This window comes from Coturnix japonica, chromosome 1, assembly GCF_054131305.1.
Source record: "Coturnix japonica strain WE chromosome 1, WE-NBRP24, whole genome shotgun sequence".
In the NCBI taxonomy this organism is placed as follows: domain Eukaryota; kingdom Metazoa; phylum Chordata; class Aves; order Galliformes; family Phasianidae; genus Coturnix; species Coturnix japonica.
The window spans coordinates 158,315,091-158,327,511 of record NC_140663.1 but is presented as its reverse complement, the minus strand read 5'-3'; the positions used below and the strand labels follow the sequence as shown (position 1 = coordinate 158,327,511).

Sequence of the window (12,421 nt, the reverse complement as noted above, 5' to 3'; positions counted from 1 at the left end):
ATCTACCACCCAGTAGCAGTTTTTGGGGCTCTTGCTGCCATTATGGCTCACAAATATTCATTAATAGTAACACAAGATAAATGTCAAAGCCAGGAAGTAAAATGCTACACTCACAAGTCTTTGTACATCATATTTCATTTCCATTAAGGCATAACAAACCAGAGGAAATAGCCTCAGAAATTTCCATTTAGCCAGCTAGAGAAAAAACGGCGTGATTCTTGTCTCTGTATTTATCCATTTTCTCTGCTTGACCTTTTCTAGATCAGTCTCTGTTGTTTAGAAAACAGACTGTCTTTGATTCCTGCTGGACCTCCGCCCAGCATCAATGGTTATGCAAACACGGCACAAGAGATAAAGGTGCTGATAGTCACCTGAAATCTGCTTTGTTGTGCCCTTCCAATTAATACACTGGGAGGAGCTAGCTATGACAGTTATTATGTTCAGCAAAACAGAGAGTCCTGGGGAGTTTTGCTTGCAAGTCTCATTGTCATTTACAGTTTTGAGAGAAACTGCTAAATATCTGTAAGTATCCTAGCACTTATGTTGATTTCTGTCCTTTCACAACTGATGCTACGTTTCATTTCTTTATCAAAAAGTGAAATTGCAAGCAAAGAATTGTTTGCTGTATCTAAACAGGCACATGCAGTCTGTCAGGTTTTAAACAGATGCACAATTCATAAACTGAAACTACATGATATAACGACTCAGCTATTTATTGACTTGAAGCGAAGCTTGTTACTAACAATAGCCTATTCAGATCAACCTTCCTTTTCTGATGAACAGACTAAAACAAAAAACTACTTTTCTTTAATATCATTATTCTTGTGAAGAAATACAAATAAAACTATTTTAAATCTTATAATTGATGAGAAATGTTTTCTGATTTCTTTACGTATTTGAGCTTAAAGTTTTGCTTTTAAAGTAACTTCTTTACTTCTGCAGCTTTCCTTAAGGAGGGATATTCCAGTGCTACAGAAGATGTTTTGCATCAATTCATATTCTCCATCAGCTTGTTCATTTCAAGGTTATAACAAAGTTCATCCCAAAATGATGTCAATAATTGATGTCAGTAAACATCTGTGTTCCTGATACACTGAATAGTTCATAATGCGCATGACTCATGTTTAAATCATTCATTCCAAGTCTTTGAATTATCAAGAGGAATGGAACATAACTGCAATATTTTAAGAGAAAATCAAATTTGAAAAGCTGTGATATTCTGAATAATCTCATAATAATTTAAAATGGTATGCAACAATGACCAAAGAAATATAAGGAATAAATGGGCATTGTGTTGGAAATTGTGCAGTAATTCATATGACACACTTGTTGATGCCAGAAAAACACATACCTTTTAATAAGAGCAACACGTACACTGGAAAACATGCAGTTGCATGAAATCACATCTTAGTCAATACTAATAGAAATGTTGACCTCCTGCTTTTGCTAGCAAAAATAAAAAACATGCTGTAATCACTGTATTAGAGAACAATACACTGAATTTACAGCAGTTTAATATCTTCTATGTATATATATATATATATTTAATGCAAAGCAGACTGCATTTCTTTGTATGATCAAAGGGCACTTTGTGATGGATGCAGCTGCATAAACTAAGAGCATTCAGCCAAATGACTCAGCAGGTCACTGCTGCAGAAACTTGTTTTTATTTGTGTAGGAAAGCACTGTCTATTTGGTTTTTAAAAAAGCACGTTTAGAAGAATTAAGGTTCTCGATTCCGATTTAATTCCAGTATTTTATCACTGGATGCAAAAGTGGGACAGCTCAATGGGAAGGACTGCTGCATACCCACCGCCATTACATATTGGGTAAGAACAATCTAGTGGGAAACAAAAAGCCAACTGCAGCTCATGGCTCCTCTGAGTAGTTGCCAAGGATGAACAAATCGATGGATGCTTTACCTTCTACCAGAAAGGCTTGAGAAGTGGGCCCATGCCAAGCTCACAAAGCTCAGCAAGGCCACGTAAATGGTCCTGCACCTGCGAGTGGGCGATCTCAAGCATGGATAAAGGCTGGGTGGAGGATGGCTTGAGAGCAGCCCTGAGGAAAAGGATTTGGGGATGTCAGTTGATGGAAGACTCAACATGAGCAACGTGCACTGGCAGCCCAGAAAGCCAACCGTATCCTGGGCTGCATCAAGAGAAGCATGACCAGCAGGTTGAGGGAGGTGATTCTGCCCCTCTACTCTGCAGTTGTGAGGCTTAATCTGGAGTACTTTGTCCAGTTCTGGGACCCAACACAAGAAGCTGTTGGAGTGGGTCCAGAGGACAGCCATGAATATGATCAGGGGGCTGGAGCACCTCCCCTGTGGGGTCAGGCTGAGAGAATTGGGGCTCTTCAGCCTGGAGAAGAGAAGGCTCTGAGAGGAAATTACAGCAGCCTTCCAGTACATGAAGGGGACCTACAGGAAAGCTGAGGAGGGTCTTTTAACTAGATGATCTTAAAGGCCCCTTCCAACCCAAACCATTCTATGATTCCATGATTACACACTCAGGAGGTCAATTCTGATGATTAACTTCTCTACTGCTGTTATTTTGCTTTTGTTTTTACTTTACTGTGTGCGTGAGGAAGTTCTTTATACTTCACATTAGCTCACTTCTCCCTTACGTGCAACATAACATACAGGCTTAGAGATCTTGTAATCAGATACATTTTATAAAGAATTTAAAAATGCTGTTATTTGAAAATGGTTATTGCAAAGAATAAACAGGTACTGAGGAGAACACATTTCTACTGCAGATCCTGTATCAGATCGTATGTGGCTATAAACTCTTTTAAAGTACTTCTTCAAATCATTGTCTTCTGCCTTTGTCAGTTCATGAAAGCTCAGAAGAACTAACCAAATTTCTTTTGAAAGGATTTACAAATTCTGAAGAATCAATAAATACAACTGTATTCCCAGCAGAACGTTTCTATATTGTGCTAGACAGGGATGAAGATGCATTTCCTGTAAATTTAGTTACGAAAAAGACAGCTCAGAGACTACAATTTAATTACTAAGATATAACAAGACGTCTTGGGAAATTGCTGGACCGGCAGCTTTTGAAAGAGTTTAGAAAGTTATTTTAAAGGGGAAAAAAAAAAAAGAGGCTTTTTTTTTATGCCTGGGGTATTTTTGCAAGGGAAATTTAGATGTTTATGTGGAAAGTTTTTCAATATTTTAAAACAGGAAAAATGGCTAAAAAAATAAGGCCATATATGAGGAGGTAGCAAGTATGTTACTTCTTGGAAGCAGAAGATTCCTTTCACAAGCAATCAACTGGTCTTTTATATAATATTAGGAACATTCATAATACATTCTATACCACAGTGATTGCTAATTTGAAGAATAGAAATTATCACTTTCTTAGCCTTTGAAAAATTTACTCAGCTTACCATCAATGTTTCTGTATAAAATCCTTGCTGATTTTTTTTGACTTAATCACTTAATAGCTTTCTATGTTCCTGTAGTATTTGCTTTATCATAAAAAATAAGCATACAAACCCTTGATCTTATTTTCTCTTTGAATTATTATTTTTTCCCCATTGTGTTTGTATGGTTTAGTGCTGCTGTAATTCCATTGAATTTATGGGCAGATATTCTGCTATAAATCTTAAATAGTACAGTATTAAGCTTTTCTATTCAGCTTTTCTTCTACTGCCGCAGATAAATTAGATGTATTTTTTTCCAGAAATACACTCTGTTTATTATAAAAGTTCCCATTTGTCTAGTTTGTTGTTCAGAAGCTTTTGTAGCTGTTTATCCTAAGTCGGACATCTCTACATGGACAGATAAGTAAACTGCCACCAATTTGCTTTATCCTCCAACTTCACTTGTATTCCTTGAAACCTGCAGATTCTTCTTGGCTTTGCATGGTGCTCTGAAGGTAACTTGGAAGATGTGTGGCAGTGACCAGAGTTACCAGCTGACCTTCATGAGCTGAACAGATTTGCAGCACCAAAAGTGTGTGCTTTAGTACTCAGAGGCCTTGTAAGAAGCATCGCCATCCCCTTCCTGTACTTGGAAGGGACCTACAGGAAAGCTGGGAGGAACTTTTTATAAGGCCATTTAGAGACAGGACAAAGATAAATGGCTTTAAACTGGAGGAAGGTAGATTCAGACTAGATATTAGGAAGAAATTCTCACTAGAACAGGTTGCCCAGAGAGGCTGTGGATGCCCCTTCCCTGGAAGCGTTCAAGGACAGGCTGAATGGAGCTTTAAGAAACCTGGTGTAGAGGGAGGTGTCCCTGCCTATAGCAGGTGGTTGAACCAGATGATCTTAAAGGTCCCTTCCAACCCAAACCATTCTATGAGTCTATAATACTATGTGCCAACAGCACTTCGGGCACAAATGAAGCAGCAGTCAACTGACATTCAAGTAAACTCCACATTTGCTGATGTCTTCCAAATGATGTCCTGGCAAGGGCCCAGAACTGAGGAAGGCCCAGGTTTGAGGCCCAGCATCCCACCAGCGATGCTGCTCTGAAGTCTTGCCATTAAACTCCTGTTCCTCTTCATCTACACCAATGTTTCAGGTGTCTGATGGCCCAGAGGAGGAAGAATATAAAATACAGTCTTATCTAGAGAGAACCGTATCAACTGACTGGGTTATACCAACAAGGAAACCACAGCGCACCACTTAGGAATAATTTTACATATCATAATAATCATTTCCTAATTTTATGAGAGGAATATTATGGAATACAGAATCACAGAATTGTAGGGGTTGGAAGGGACCTCTAGAGATCATCGAGTCCAACCCCCAGTACAGCTAAATCCTCTTATTGGTGTCATTAGAAGCTGTGGAGAAATCAAAAATTAAGATATTTTGATCCCAACTACAGCCAAGTATCTTGAAAATATGTGATACCGGAGAAGCTGGTATCACATATTTTCAAGATACTTGGCTGTATCTTTTCTTTGAACTGCAGCTTTTCAAAATCCCTACGGATTCTTCACTTGGAGACAATCAAGGTCACTTCGGTCAGGTTGGTGGTTGGATCTGAAGATCTTGAAGATCCTAAATGTTCTATGATTCTGTTGTATGCTTGGACTCTGCGGCACCTCACTGCAGCCCCAAGCCACTCTGGGCTTTTTCCCAAAGGCTTTGTCCTTACACAAGCAGCATCCCTATGCAGCTGGCCAAGAAAACCTTCTGAGGGCACCATGCCATCAAAGCAGAACAAAGGAGCTAATGTCCCGGTGATCTCCTTGCCTGTCCTGATGCAGTTTTGGAAAGATCTCATACATTAATTACTTACTCATATGCTGTACATTACTCATTCTAATGAGTACAATACAGCACGCTATTCTGCATTAGGATGACTATACACCCTTTAAGGACAGAAAGCTATAGTAAATCTACTTGGGTTGGAGTTTGTGTCTCTTCTAGTAACCATATTATCATCAAACCTATGTCTGCAGGTTTCATCTTGCTCTTTTTTTGGCTGGCATTTTTTTCTGAAGGAAGGACTTGACAAATCCAATTGTTTTTCTTCTGAGCATCTGAGCTTCCCACATGCTCTTTGCACTCAGGAGTGCCAGACCCTCAGTGTAGGAAGAGGGGACACTGCTACTGTTCCAGCCTTGCACCACACGTTTATTTTCTCACCCAAAGGCCAACACTGGGTATGTTTTTGGTCTGGAATGTCTTTAGATACATCCACACAGCTCCCAAGGAAGCTGTAGCTGATCACAGAATATAAATGATTGTTTCAGTGCCCTGAAGGCTTGGGACTTACCAATGACATTCTGGCTTCTTCCAAATTCAGGAGGTCAGGATCTATCTGATTGCCCTTCACAATGAACCTGCTTCTGTTGTAATGTTCTTGCTGTGAGCTGGAATTAATTCCTCTTCTTACGAAATATCTTTGTTTTCTGAAACTCTGGCCATGCTGACCTATTGATGTGATCTTTCTAAAAACAAAAGGCATCTGTTAATAACTCAGACTTTGTAAGGAGCTGAGAGTGAACTGCAGGTGAAACATACTATTTTAAATTCCTCCATTAGCCTCAAGAGAGATTGGCAGAGAACAATAAAATAAACCTCCCTATAACCTTGTAGTTCAAAACGATTTTTAGATAGCTGGCTCCATTTTCAAACAAGTTTTAGAACATGAGCAAATAAACTCAAAATATTTGATGGTAACCATCCAAAATGCTTGGAGTTTTTGACATGCTTTCACACGTAGTTCTTGGCTGCTACAGAGAGCAGGTTAGTGTCAATGTGAGTTTCCCTGCCTGTTGACCTTGAGAGTCCTCACGAGGTGAAGGATCTTCACATCAACCTTCTTGAAGGTCATGTCTGCTCCCACTCCCATGTTCTGCAAATGCAGAGTTCACTTTCATGGAAGTCAAGACAGGGACAGTGGAAAATGCACACACTGTGTAACAGCACAGTAGCTGCTAAAATAAACATCATAGCAAAACAGTAATATATTAAGCTTTACTCTCTCCGTGTCCTAGCCAATCATTTCACTTCTAAAATCTCAGTGTTTATTCTTTGTGGCTATTTAGATTTGCTGCAGACATGTAAGAGAATAAAATCAGATGTTAATTCGGGATGGGTATTAGGGAACATTTCTTCTCTGAAGGAGTGTGTGCATTTTAGGTGTGCAGATGTTATGGACAGTGTTGGAGTGAACAGGTCCCGCTCCTCATCATAGCTGCTCCATTTACACACCACGACAGGCCTCTGGCAGTAGGCAGCTGAAAGTGATCAGCTGTCTCAACAGATTAAAACTAAATTCCACCGAAGAAAACAACTCACAAGAATTATGTTTCTGTATAATCTGTGTGATTAAATGTTACTTGTTTCAAAGCTAATGTTTCTGTCACTTTCAATTACAACTTTTGGAAACTTTATTCTGCATTGTTTAATCTCTTTAAATAAGTCTCCTTTTCAGCTTTTTTATAGGGATTGGCACACTTGGTATGAATACCACACTCCTACCAACTCCTACAATAACATTTGCTGACTCTTGTTTAGCATTGCATTAATTATATCTGCTCTCCCTTAGTGCCTGGGAGTTAGAAAAGAAAGTCACCCTCAGGAACCTTCCCATTGCTCTGGGTATAGGCAGGAGGTCGCAAAGGCCGCTGTTCTGTGACCAGCATTTCTAAACCACAACAGACACTCCTTGTGGCAGCCTGTTTCTCAAAGCATCCCAGCCATTTCGGATTTACTCTTCTAAAAACTGAAGGGCCGAACAAATTTAGGCTGAGAACAACAGAAGGAAAAAGTCGGCTCCGTGTCCACATCCGTCTCAATATTTTCCCGAGTCTAAAGAACGATCTAAGAAGGGAAACCCGGCCGCCAAGAGCCGAGGAAGCGGGAAGGGGCTGTGAGGAGGGCGGTGCTGTGGCGCCGAGGCCGGGCTGTCCCATGCCGCTCCCCGGGCGCGCTTCGCCACCTGGTGGGCATCGGGTATTACTTATCGAATGTTTCCTTTTCAGAAACGTCGGGGATTTTTAGCTTCTGTTTTCAGGAAGGAATGAAACTGCGAAAAGAATAAGGAAAAAAATAATTAACAACTCCACTCTAGGCGCACTGACAGCTTTTTGACTTGTGAGCAGAACTGTTTCCTGCCTAAGAGGATCGAAATGGTCTGGACTGCTTGAAAAGTGAGCCCTTGTTCTACAACTTCCCCAGCATTATCTCATGTCTCTGCCTTCCTGAACTTGATTAGGTACAAATACGCGATCCATCACTCACATAAATTTCTGTGTCTTGCAATGGAGAAAGTCTCAGTGTTGTGGAGGATGGCAGACACCCAAACAATGAGGTCATCTTGTGACATAAACATAGCTGTCCGCAGCACTTGGAGGCGATTTTAGCCATGCCACCTAACAAACAGTTTGCCCGTAATCTATCAGGAAAAGAACAAAAAGTTTTTTATATTTCATGTGACCACTTGAACTGGAAAGCCACAAAAAAGTAAGAAAGATGGGAATGTATATGAAAATGCCACATATACAGGGACACACTTTTGTATTATGGAGTCCTTTTTGTCTAAATAAACATGCCCAGCTCTTAAAGGAAGTGGTACTTTTGTTGTTTCTCTGACGAAACTATGAGAAAGTGAGCTTAAGGAAAGCACTTCAGTATATATATCTACATGGCTTTGATCCCTTAAGTCTCATTTCCAAAGTAAGCTGAGAATGCAAACATTGAGTGCATTCAAATTGAAACTGTTCATCATTTGATAAATCTCTGAACTTCTGGTAATAGATGAATTGCTGATGAAACTGGGTACAAAATATATGGTTTGATTTTCTTTCTCAAGTGGCCAAGAACATAAGCAAGCCTACCTGAACTGCTCCAAGCCACAGGGATAAAAGGCAAGGAAGAAATGCACATTTCAATAGACTTTAAGCAATGTAGTAAGCACAATCATTTCTTTATTGAATAGGTTTAAGGCAATCAATTACTCAAGTATGCTAACATAAGACATTTTAGGTGACTTTGCTATGTTATCTGCTTTGTACGAAAGGCCCATGTATCAAATTGTAAACAGCAGCAGTAGACAGGTAGATAAGGAAGATGTGAGGGCACACAACATGGTGCCTTCTGGTACCATTAAGAGAGTTGTTCAACACAGCTCAGAGAGCTAAGGCAGAGACTAGAGGGACACATACAGCTGCAGAGAGATTTGCATCACTTCACCTATGAGGAAACGACCTGATGATTCAGGCCAGTGCAATAAAATCCCCTGCTGATTTGTCCTTTATACTGATAGTTCCATTTTTGTTACCGTTTGAATTCTGCCGCAGTGGGAAGCTACTCATGGTGTGTATTATTCTTCCGTTGGCCTTGATTAGAAAACATCTGCCTCCTTAGTTTTTACAATCAATAACTTAATTTTAAAGCTAAGAGGCATTTTGGATTATTTTTTGAACAAAGCCAAACCTGTGAGTATGCAAATAGCAGCAACCACAGCAGAAAGAGCTAATTTGTTTTTCTCATTCAGAGCCTTATTCAGTTATTATTTTTCTCTTACGCATCCCTGTGCTGCTCAAAACACCAGTTTATGGCACAGGTCGTAGGGTTTATGAACACACTTTTCTTCAGAGCCTGGTGTACATAATCTTGAAGTCCTCAGACAATTACAGTAAAAAATAGAAGCATCAACTGCAATGTATTCACACAGTGTGATATTACTCCTGCTGAGGTTTTAATTTGTCCAGTCTGTACGTATCTGAACTTTTTAAAAATTACATTAAAGACCAATAGTTTATTCAGCCTAAAATCCGGGCTTCCCAGGCACTGAAATCAGTGTGGTTCCCATGCTGACTGACAAAGGGCTTGGGATTTCAGGATCCAAGAGTTAAAATGTTAAGGATGTCCTTTGCAGGCAGCACTCAAACCTCTCAGAACCAGCAGTGGGCAGCATCATAGAATCATAGATTCACCAAGGTTGGAAAAGACCTAAAAGATCATCCAGTCCAACCGTTCACCTATTACCAATATCTCCCACTAAACTGTGTCCCTCAACACAACATCCAGTCTTTTCATGAACACCCCCAGGGTCGGTGACTCCACCACCTCCCTGGGCAGTCCATTCCAGTGCCTGACCACCCTTTCTGAGAAGTAATACCTCCTAATGTCCAGCCTGAATCTCCCCTGCCGTAGCTTGAAACCATTCCCTCTGGTCCTTTCACTAATGACACGAGAGAAGAGGCCGACCCCCAGCTCACTACAATCTCCCTTCAGGAAGTTATAGAGAGCAATGAGGTCTCCCCTGAGCCTCCTCTTCTGCAGGCTGAACATTCCCAGATCAGAGTCAGTCTGTAGGACTTCATATTGTGGGATATGAGGGAGGAGAACTGGGATGGAAATTAGTGGAATCAAGAGTTGAATAGATCTCCAATCTATATTTCTTTGTTTGCTATCTTGTCTGAGTTAAGTTTTTCAAAGCTATCTCCTGTTCTCTTCAAAATCAGTGTGAATTTTACTTTTCTTACACAGACGGTTTGAAATTACATCCATTCAAAACTATGGAAAATACCAATTTACACAGATTTGCATCAAGTTGCACCTTCTGCTGAAGCTAGACAAAGTTTACCAACCGAACTGCAAAATCCAGCTCCAAATGAGCCGCAGTTTAACAAGTAACAAGTTAATAATAGTAATTCCAAGTAGGATCTGGAGAAAAGCCCATCATGCAATATAGAAACACAGGAACAGAACAAAGCTGTACTGTTGATTTTCTTTGATATTTTTTTCTGAGACTCTCATCTTTGTGTTTTTCAAAAAGGTTTACAGAGTTATGTTGAGAGTTTCCTTGGGTTGATATTTCATTGAGCAATACTGGGCAGACTCTTTTCTGAATCTGCCTGACTACTGCAGCAATGTTTCTAAGGCCCTGCATTGCTAATAAAGAGTTTGTAAAATTCAAAATCTGCTTATAAGACATGTAGAAAGTCAAAGATGACATCATTTAAAGAATCATCATCTAAAGCATCATTTAAACCAGATGATATATTGAGAAAAAAGTTATCTCAGGAGCTGCTTTAAGTTCATTTCAAATATTAAAAACAACCGCTATAACTTCCTATTATTCTTACCTCCAGCTCAGTAGCTTCACAATGTTTTAACATAACCTCCCTAAGCATTTTCTTACAGTGGTGGTAGAGTCTGAATGCCGCTAATCATTGCAGCTGACCTGCTTCTTGGCAATCCTAGCACAGAGAGAACTACATAAATTGCTGAACAACCTACTCATCTTGCCTGTTTCTTAGTTACCTACAAAATAATTCAAAAGCTTTAAGAAAGATGGTTTTCTAAATTAGAATGACCATAGGTCAATATATCAAATCCTCTTTCAGATTCTGACCAATATCTGATATAGCAGGATGAAGAAAAAAGCCCTGTTCTTAGCCATCCACCTCTTTATCCCTTACTGCATAAGAACAAATAAATTCTTATAGGCCTTTACTGGCAGTCTGCTTAGTCTTTGATGCATAAGATTTAAATAGCCCTATTTTTATCTTATAATTTTAATGGAAGGTAATTAGGTTTACATAAAAAATTCAACCGTACTGTTAGATGCGTGGAAAGAAACAATCTTTGAATAATCCCTTTATTCTGAAATCACAGGATAATTGACTGCAAGATCTACAACTGGGGAACAGAAAGCATTATATTATATTGATGAATGATGTCCACGATGTTTGCCATATGGTGTTCAGTGATAAACTGAAGTTGGAAACAAAGCAGAAAGGAATACAATAACTCTTGATCTGTGATGCTTCTGTAATGTTTAACAGAACAGCTGAATGGCAAAGAATGAATATTCCACTATCTTGTTAAATACGTTCTAAAGTTTTTAAGATTATAAGTCAAGTTTATTTGTTCATTTTAGTCCAAATCCTGAGCCTATGGAAATTAACAGCAAAATAACCATTTCCTTTGCTATGATTACAATTTAACCCATTTCTGTAATGATTTGTAATTGAAGCTTTGGATAGTACAGAAAATGACAGTGTCATCTTTTAAAATGACATTTCTTTGGCTTTTCTGAGAGATGCTTTGGCTATTGGTAGAAAACAGGCTTCATATATATCCAAGCAGCTAAACAGAAAAGCTGATCAGATGCCTTCTGAAATCAGAGAAAGGTCTCTGAAATCTTCTGGTAATCAGTACTTTGAGAATCACTGCTCTTCTGCAAGAACACATACTTTCTAGAACAAAATTAAGGCTTGCTAGAAATAAAAGATTTCTTTTTTCTTTTTCTTTTTCTTTTTAAATATAAATCTTTAGAATCAGTAAGTTTATATAAGGCTGCAATGTATGCATGATAGCCACAGTGATATGATCCTGAATGCACCCCCATATGTATCTTTGTCATCTTACACAGGCATAAATATGAGATAAAACTTTCCTCGATCTTTTAGAAACCTTATTTTTATTTAGAAACCTATTATAATAGAAACAGTTCTCCTGCAATGACTACAGATGCTTCAGAGTTTACACTTTTATTGATGTTTAAATAAATGTTCATGTGTGGTATTACTATAACTCATTTACCCTTATCATGTTCTTTCCTTAAAGTTTATTAGCTCCATTTGTTATGTCACATTTAAAATTAGATTGGGAGATATCTGGGGAAGGAATCATTAGCAGGTTGCAATCAGAGCTCTTAATTACGATCCTACTGGAGGGTGCTGAAGAAGCTGTAGCTGAGTGAACAGATGTACTCATTTTTAATAGGGGAAGTTATGTCATAGAAAATTACTGTTCACTTTTCCAGAAGATGGGCCAATTGAAGGACATGCAGTTAAAAAATGCTAAGAGAAATGAAACTGAAAAGGCACGACAGATCTGACATAGTAAGCACAGACACTTAATGCTGCTGCTCAGACACTGCACACTGCTGCAGAATGTAGATGGGCTCAGAACTTCTTCCATTGCTTGCCAG

The 12,421-nt window shown here is 39.1% G+C and overlaps 1 long non-coding RNA gene across 1 annotated transcript; it reads left to right on the top strand.

Annotated features, from left to right (window-relative positions):
* The first annotated feature begins 380 nt into the window (after positions 1-380).
* LOC146762810 (uncharacterized) lies at positions 381-1,301 on the top strand. Its single transcript, XR_014942148.1, has 2 exons — positions 381-522; positions 943-1,301. It is a non-coding gene; the product is annotated as an uncharacterized LOC146762810 (long non-coding RNA).
* Positions 1,302-12,421: the final 11,120 nt, after the last annotated feature.